Raw genomic sequence first — 7954 nt, forward strand, 5'->3', positions numbered from 1 at the left:
TGTTTCTAAAACTGCCTCTGAGCATGCCCTAAAGAATAATGTCTCGTGCAAATGAAATCGCCACCTTCAATTTTAGTTTTCTTTCATGCTTGACAGTCACTGCTGTTGTGCCCTAGCCTTCTAGTGGCCACCCGAGGCCTGGGTGATTGGTGGCCTTGCGCAGGGGCTGGCAGCGCCGCAGCAGGAAGGAGGCACCGACACTGTAGTGCTGTCGGAATTGACATGCTCGAGCGCGCGCACCCCTTTTATTGAGCCCCGCAGGCCACGCCTGGGCTGCGGATGTGTGGGTGCGTGTGCGTGGTAAGCTAGACCGCTAACAGCCACTACATCCCTCCCCAACTTGCAATTGTTTTTTTTCAAACAGATAATGAGATAAACAGATTCAGTCTTACAACATGTCATATAGGAGCGCCTGGGTACTTGCGTGTCCATTGGTGTTGTGCTCAAGGCACCAGCTGGCAGGCATAGTCTTTCAGCATTTGGCTCGGTGGGGGGTTGGGCCTCAGATTGTATTTTCGGGCGTTGCCCCTGCCACCTTCATTTGTCTGGAAAGTGTCTCTGATGGCAGCCGCCGGTGTTTGGGGCGCTGCCGCGGGGTTACTTTCTTCTACTTGATCTTCCGGGACGTTGACGTTGTCTCTGCTGATTGTCGCCGTTCCGTTGGGTCGGATCTCCTCTCCAACAGCTTCTGGTCGCTGACTGGACTCCTGCGGGAGCGCCTTGAACCACGAAGTGTTCCTTGATACTTCCTCTTCGCCTCTTTTGGCGGTGACCATGGTACCCTTAGTGGATGTGACGGTCCACGGGCCTGGTTCGTAACGGGTTTGGAACTTCCCGCATGGACGTCTGTTCCGAATGATCACCCGGGTCCCCGGGCTGAGACTCCTCGGCTGGGCCCTCCTGTACTTGCTAGCACGTTGGTTCTCCTGTTGCCTCCGTGACTGGGTCTCCTCCGTGTCGGCCGGGGGTGGTGCCCATCCTGGCGCGGTTGGGAGGAGGTCTCTCCGTGGTCCTTGGAACATCAGGGTCCACGGGCTCCTTTGTGTGGCGCGGTGGGGTGTGCCCCTGTACTCTCTTAGGAACTCGTGCAGTCTTTGCTCGGGATCGGCTTGTTCCACCAGAGCGATTCGGAATACTTTGTTGAGGGTCCGCATAAACCTCTCCACGTCTCCGTTTGCTTGTGGCCACTGAGGTGTAATGCGGCGGTGCCGAATTCCCCTGGTCGTAAGGAACGTGGCGAATTCTGCCCCTTGGAACGGCGGCCCATTGTCGCTTTGGACCTCCGACGGGTAACCGAACATGGAGAAGATCTTTTCTAGCGCCGGTCCCACATGAGCAAAAGCCGTGGATATAACTCTCTCCACTACTGGATATTTGGAGTAAGAGTCAATGGCTACCAGGGTATGTCCTTCTCCCGGAAAACTTCCAAAGTCTATACTGATTTTGGTCCAGGGGGAGGTACAGGCCTCTTCGGTGATTATTGGCACGGGTCTCTCCAGATCACTCGTCAGCTGGCAGGCCATGCATCCTCGTACGTACTCTTCCACCCTGGGCTCTAAGTCTGGAAACCATACCTTTTCCCTCATGCGCGCCTTCATTTTCGTCGATCCTTGATGTCCTCCGTGGGCTAATTGTATCGCCCGGTGTCTCAGACTGTGGGGTATGACTAGTCGTGAGCCCCTCAGTAGCACTCCGTCATCCGTGGTACTCAACTCATGTCGGATCCGCCAGAATCTTGTGAGTGATTCCTTGTCCTCCGCGACCCAGGATGTGGGCGGGCGTAGGTATTCTGTCCACGATCCGTCTTGTACTGCCTGAGTCGTTCTCCGGTACACATGGTCGTCTGCCGCGGCTTCTTTTATTTCATCAATGGTCATGCTGATCGGGCACGACGCGAGGGCTACCCACTGAGCATACTCCTCACGGTCATCTTCCGTCGATTCATGTTCTTGTGGAGAGGGGTGGCGTGACAGATAGTCTGCGGGATTCTTGGCTCCCGGGCGGTAGGTGACTTCCATCTCGTAGGATTGTAGTTGTATCACCCATCGTTCAATGCGAGGTGGGGGGTGTGGAGCAGTCCCTTTGAAAAGGGACACTAGTGGTTGGTGGTCTGTTACCATTACGAATGGGTGGCCATGTAAGTAGAGGTGGAAGTGGCCGCAGGCCCACTTGATGGCGAGCGCCTCCCTCTCGATTTGGGCATATCTGGTCTCCGTCGGGGTAAGGGCCTTGCTGGCAAACGCTAGCGCTGTCCACTGGCCGGGCTCATGTTCTTGGGTCAGGACCGCGCCGAGCCCCACCGGGCTAGCGTCCACAATCACCTCTGTACGCTTCTTGGGGTCGAAGTATGACAGTGTGGCTTTCTCCAAAAGCGCGTCTTTGATCCCGCGGAATGCGTCTTCTTCCTTCGGGCCCCACTGCCACGAGACATCCGTCTTCGTTAGTGCACGTAGTGGTTCACTTCTGGTGGCCAGACCCGGTATGAACCGGCCACAGTATGTGGCCATACCAAGGAAACTCCTCACCTCCATCGAGGACTTTGGCGCGAGGGCATCTTTGATGGCTTTGGATTTCTTCGGATCAATCTGAATGCCCTCCTGATTGAATACGTAGCCAAAGAATTCTATCGAGGGCTGAAAGAATTGGCATTTCTCTTTGTGGAGTGTGGCTCCATGGACGCTCAGTCTTTTCAGGACGTCTCTCAGGTGCTTGTGGTGTTCTGATGCTGTGGCAGAATGTATCAGGATGTCATCGCTGACGTTGATGACCCCGGGTAGTCCTGAGAGAAGTTCACGGATGGTGTTTTGGAACACCTCTGCCGCTGATGAAATGCCGAAGTTTAGTCGTTTGTAACGCCGGAGTCCCAGGTGAGTGCTAAAGGTGGTGATGAAGCGACTCTCCTCCGCTAGGGGCAGTTGATGGTATCCGGCTTTCAGATCTATCTTCGAGAACCACTTCGACCCATTTACATCAGCGACGATGTCATCCATGGTTGGGGTCAGATGTCTCTCTCTCCGGATGGCGGCGTTTGGTAGTCGCATGTCGATGCATAGGCGGATGGCGCCTGGTTGTTTAGGTTTTTCTACGATCACCATGGGGGATACCCATGGGGTGGGCCCCGTGACTTTCTCGATGACCCCGAGAGCTTCCAGTTTCTCCAGTTCCTTTTCCACCAGTGGGCGTAGATGGAAGGGTACTCGGCGGTGCCGCAAGGCGGTGGGAGTGACTGATTTATCTATGTGCAATTTGATAGGCTCGCATTTGATGCAGCCTAGGCCCTGGAACAGTTCGGGAAATCGCGCCAAAAGTTCATCCACCTGGTGTGATCTTATCCGGTTAGCAAACGCGATGAGCTTCAAGTCCTCTGCGGTGTGACTGCTGATCAAGGTATCGGCTTCACGGTTGATGATGTGGATTGTCGCCATTACCCGTGTCTCATCGGCCTGGATGGGTATTGTTATTTTTCCCTTTAAGGGCAGGGGAGTGTCCGCTCCATAAGCAAAAATCCTGGTCTTCGACGGTAATATTTCAGGCCGTGGGTGTAGTCTGTTGAATTGTTGCAAACCCATTACGTTTACAGTAGCGCCAGTGTCAATTAAGGCCTTAACTTCGTTTCCCGCCATTTGCACAATGCACGTGGGCTGTGGCCGTCGTCGCTGTTTTAGCTCTCGTGCGAACGACACGATGTACGCCTCCTCATCCTCCGACTCTGAGTCATCGTACACCGTGGGAAGGTGTTTCTCTGTCCTGACAGTTGACGGACGGCTTTTGTGGGCGCCCGTGGCCTCCGGAATGGTTTTGACGTGTTCCTTTTGCGGCACACCGAGGCGAAATGATTTGGTATCCCGCAGTTCGCGCAGGTTTTACCTTGAGCCGGGCAGTCTTTTTCCCCTTGAGGTTCATGTCCACAATACCCACATCGCGCCCGCGGTGGGTCTCTCCGATATTCCCTTTGCGGTGGTCCCCGTGGTTGGGGTCGTACAGCGTCTGCCCGCTCCACTTTGATGGTCTCCGCCTTGACTTGTGGTAGGTGTAGTGCCTGTTCCATGGCAGAAGCCCTGACACTCGAGAGTTCATGAGACCTAGCAAGAATTAAGATGTCTTCTAGCGTTATACCTGGCTTGCGGAGGATCGCCCCTCTCAGCGTTTTATCCCGGCATCCCTGGATGATCTGTCGTCTTATGGCCTTTGGTTGGTCTTCATCGGTGGAGCTGGCCAGCTCCCTAACACGGGTATGGAATTGGTCCATCGTCTCGCCTTCCCTTTGGCGTGCTTGGCCCAGTTTGAAGACCTCAAAGTCTACGTTCAGTTGGGGGTCAAAATGGCCGTTCAGAGCGGCGACCGCTGCGTCATAGTCATCTCCTGTGTTAGGCAGGTGTTTGAACAGCCTGAAGATTTCATCGCCCGCGTAGTGTAGCAGAAGTGACCGCTTCACCGTCTTGTCTGTTTCTCTCGTGACGATGAAGTAGTTTTCCAACCTTTCTAGCCATATTTTCCATCTCGGGGTGGCCGTCGACGGGTCCGCCGCCTCGCTGAATGGTGGCAGTACCCCTGTCGCAGCATGCTGGAATGGGATGGTGACGACCGGCACCGGCGCGTCTTCCTCCGTCATGGTGGTGGTGCCACAGGGCGTCAACAACGAGACACTTTTCCCTCCCCGCGCAGGCTCTGCGACGTCGCGTAGCTCACCTTAGCGTCGTTGCAGTGGTTGAAGGCCTCGGGGCGCCTCGCGACAAGCAGGCTGCAGGGTGCGTTCCTCCCCAGGCAACGATGATCCTGAAGACGCACACGGACGTGGCGAGTTGGCCCCAAGGCTGCACAGCCGCCGGCCACATGCGAGTCCTCCGTTCCCAGGCACTGGGGAAGTCTCTGGAAGTCTCTCCCTAGCAGACAGAGGCCTCTCACGCGCAATGCGTGAGGAAAAGCAGGGTGTCGGGCCGATCCGCGGCTCACGCGCAATGCGTGGGAAATGGCAGGTAGGCACGGAAGGGAGGCCGGCTCAGCACCCGTTGAAGCCGCTTGAAGCCCCTCGGTGCAGGGGGGGTCCTCCGACCCAGGCGATCCCCACACAGCGGTCCAGGGGGTTTGATGGGCCCTAAGCCAAGGCCCAGACAGGTGGACAGGCCCCAGCTCGGCCAAGTGCAGAGAGCCGTGGACGCGCGGTAGGCACCGCGAGTCAGAGCGGACCAGCTCCGGGGTGGCACGAGCGTGCGAGCGAGGGTTGGGCCCCCTCCGCTCGTCGCCAGTGTTGTGCCCTAGCCTTCTAGTGGCCACCCGAGGCCTGGGTGATTGGTGGCCTTGCGCAGGGGCTGGCAGCGCCGCAGCAGGAAGGAGGCACCGACACTGTAGTGCTGTCGGAAGTGACGTGCTCGAGCGCGCGCACCCCTTTTATTGAGCCCCGCAGGCCACGCCTGGCCTGCGGATGTGTGGGTGCGTGTGCGTGGTAAGCTAGACCGCTAACAGCCACTACAACTGCCAACAAGCATTTGCACTGCAATAGGATTCGCGTTTGAGAGAGTATGAGCTATTGGCATTGTAAATGACAACGTTTTGTCTATGTGTTTTTTTTTAAAACAGATAAATAAAAGGCATTGTCATTTACAATGCCAATAGCAGAAATTTTTTCAAATGTGAGTCCTATTGCTTTGTGTAGAGAGCCATCCGGCTACTCCACAACAATGTATTGTGCAAGCATCCCTCATGACCAGGCATGGTCCAAGGGTACCGTATAAATAAATGGGCCCAGGTCACACATGACCTTTGGCTGAGAGAAGCACCAGAGGTCAGGTTTGTCCCTGCTGCTCACTGCGCGAGGCCACCAGCTATACCTGCACCAGCACGCCACACTGGTGACGAGACGAGGGGAGTCTGAACCCTCGTGATGTCCCCGCTCGGTTACAGCGTTGGTCTGGCGGGATATGACCATTTCAAACAGCTGCCGGGAGATCAGCCCGAAGACACACCTGTCAGCTCCACCTGCCCCTCACAAGCTCACTGCTGAGGTGCTCTGCAGAGGTGTTGAAGAGCGATGGTAAGCTGTGATGCCTGGGGTCATGTAGTGACGTGCCCTGGGTCGAAGCAGAAGAGCTCTGAATTGTGTGCTGCTCAGCCCTGAAACCCGGCCCACGTAGGACGTGCGGCGCGAGGATGAAGCTTGAGGCCCTGCAATGCAGCCCCTCTCCAGGCGTTTGGGAGCCCGGGGACAATCGAGGACCTTGGATGGCCATCAGTAGGCAGGTGAATAGGCATACTGATGCCAAAAATGAAAATAAATCATATACGAACAAAGACTTGAAAAAAAATGAAAATAATAAAGGCATCCACTGGCAGCCAAGTCAGTGTGGGAAGACAGATACCTGCAGCCCGCAGCCCGTGCCTAGTGACTCCAGGCAGTCACCATTAGCCTGTGTCAGTTGCCCATGCCATGCACCATGATAGAGGGGTACTGGCAGAGGCACAACCCCAACAGCCAACAGGTCAGTCCTAAGGCCCATGCGTCGATATGAGACTTCCCAATCAGGCCATCCGCAGACAGACACGTGACCCCGACGATAGACAACATTGTAGTGGCCTCAAAGGGGCACATGGTTCTCCAAACTGAATTCCAGGTATCATCAGTTGGAGTTGGCCTCCGACAGTATATCCAGCTTAGCATGTCCTCTGCCGCAGAGGTGTTTCAAAATGCCATCAAGGAAGCCCTCTCAGGCCTGGTCGGAGTGATAAACTTGAGTGATGACATCTCCAAAGACTGGCAGACTACGGACTTACCTTACATAAAAAGAAATGTGCTTCTACCAAGGGTCAATAGACTTCACTTTACTCCATGTTGACCCACGCAAAGCTGAGGCCATCAGAAATACCCCAGTTCTGCAGAATCCCACCGAAATTTGGAGCTTCCTTGGGATGGTGGGGTACTGCGTGAGGTTTATCTATCCCGAATTTGACTATGATCTTGGAGCCCCTACTTCAGCTCACAAAGACTGGGACACCCTGGAAATGGCCCAGAGACAAATCGGCATTCCAGAACATCAAGAAGGCCCTTCTGGATCAGACAACCATGGCGTATTTTCACCCCAAGAGGAAGACGGAGCTCGTGGTGGATGCCAATCCAGTAGGGCTCGGAGCAGTTCTTCTGCAAGAGAGTCGAGATGCGCACATGACATCCACTCCTGACAAAGCCCAAAATCCTGCGCCCTCTGTGACGCCGCCAGAGTCCAGTATCCCTAGAAGTAATCAGGGTGAACAAGTGTTGCAAGAGCCTCAGTGGGGCATTCTGAGAATACAACATGCCACTCTGGAGAGGAAAATCACCGGAGTCAGAGATATCTGCTACAACCAAATCCTGTACCCAGCCAAAGACTGAGAGACTTTATGTGTTGAACAATCTCTGCACCAGCAGGCATCATGCTGGTAAGCGCAGACATTGTTACCCTCTATGATGGTGCTTAGTGTCATTTCCTTCCTTTTGCTTTTTTCTTTCCTCTTTATTCTGCGTTCTCTGTTTAGCAGCATCTATCTAAAATAAAGGAGGGATGTAGAGAGCCATCCGGCTACTCCTCAACAATGTATTGTGCAAGCACCCCTCGTGACCGGGCTTGTTCCGAGGGTATAAATAAATGGGCTAAGGTTGCACGTGACCTTTGGCCGAGACGAGCACCAGAGGTAGTGTGTGTCCCTGCTGGATGCTGGGCTAGGCTGCCAGCCATACCTGCACCAGGGCGCCACACTTTGCACTTGCTTGATTATCTATTTTTCGTATTGTGGAACTTTACATGCTTTGTTCATAAAGAGGTACAGAGTTGCAATATGTGCTGCACCATCACCATTGTCAATTTTACAAATGTCAGCGCTTGTGGGAGATTCATTATCCGGAAGCATGAAGATGCCAGGTGGATCTATGCGGTGTAGCTGGGAATGTAGGTAAACATTGCTATGTAATAACCTGGATTTATGG

This window comes from Lissotriton vulgaris, chromosome 7, assembly GCF_964263255.1.
Source record: "Lissotriton vulgaris chromosome 7, aLisVul1.2, whole genome shotgun sequence".
Lineage (NCBI taxonomy): Eukaryota > Metazoa > Chordata > Amphibia > Caudata > Salamandridae > Lissotriton > Lissotriton vulgaris.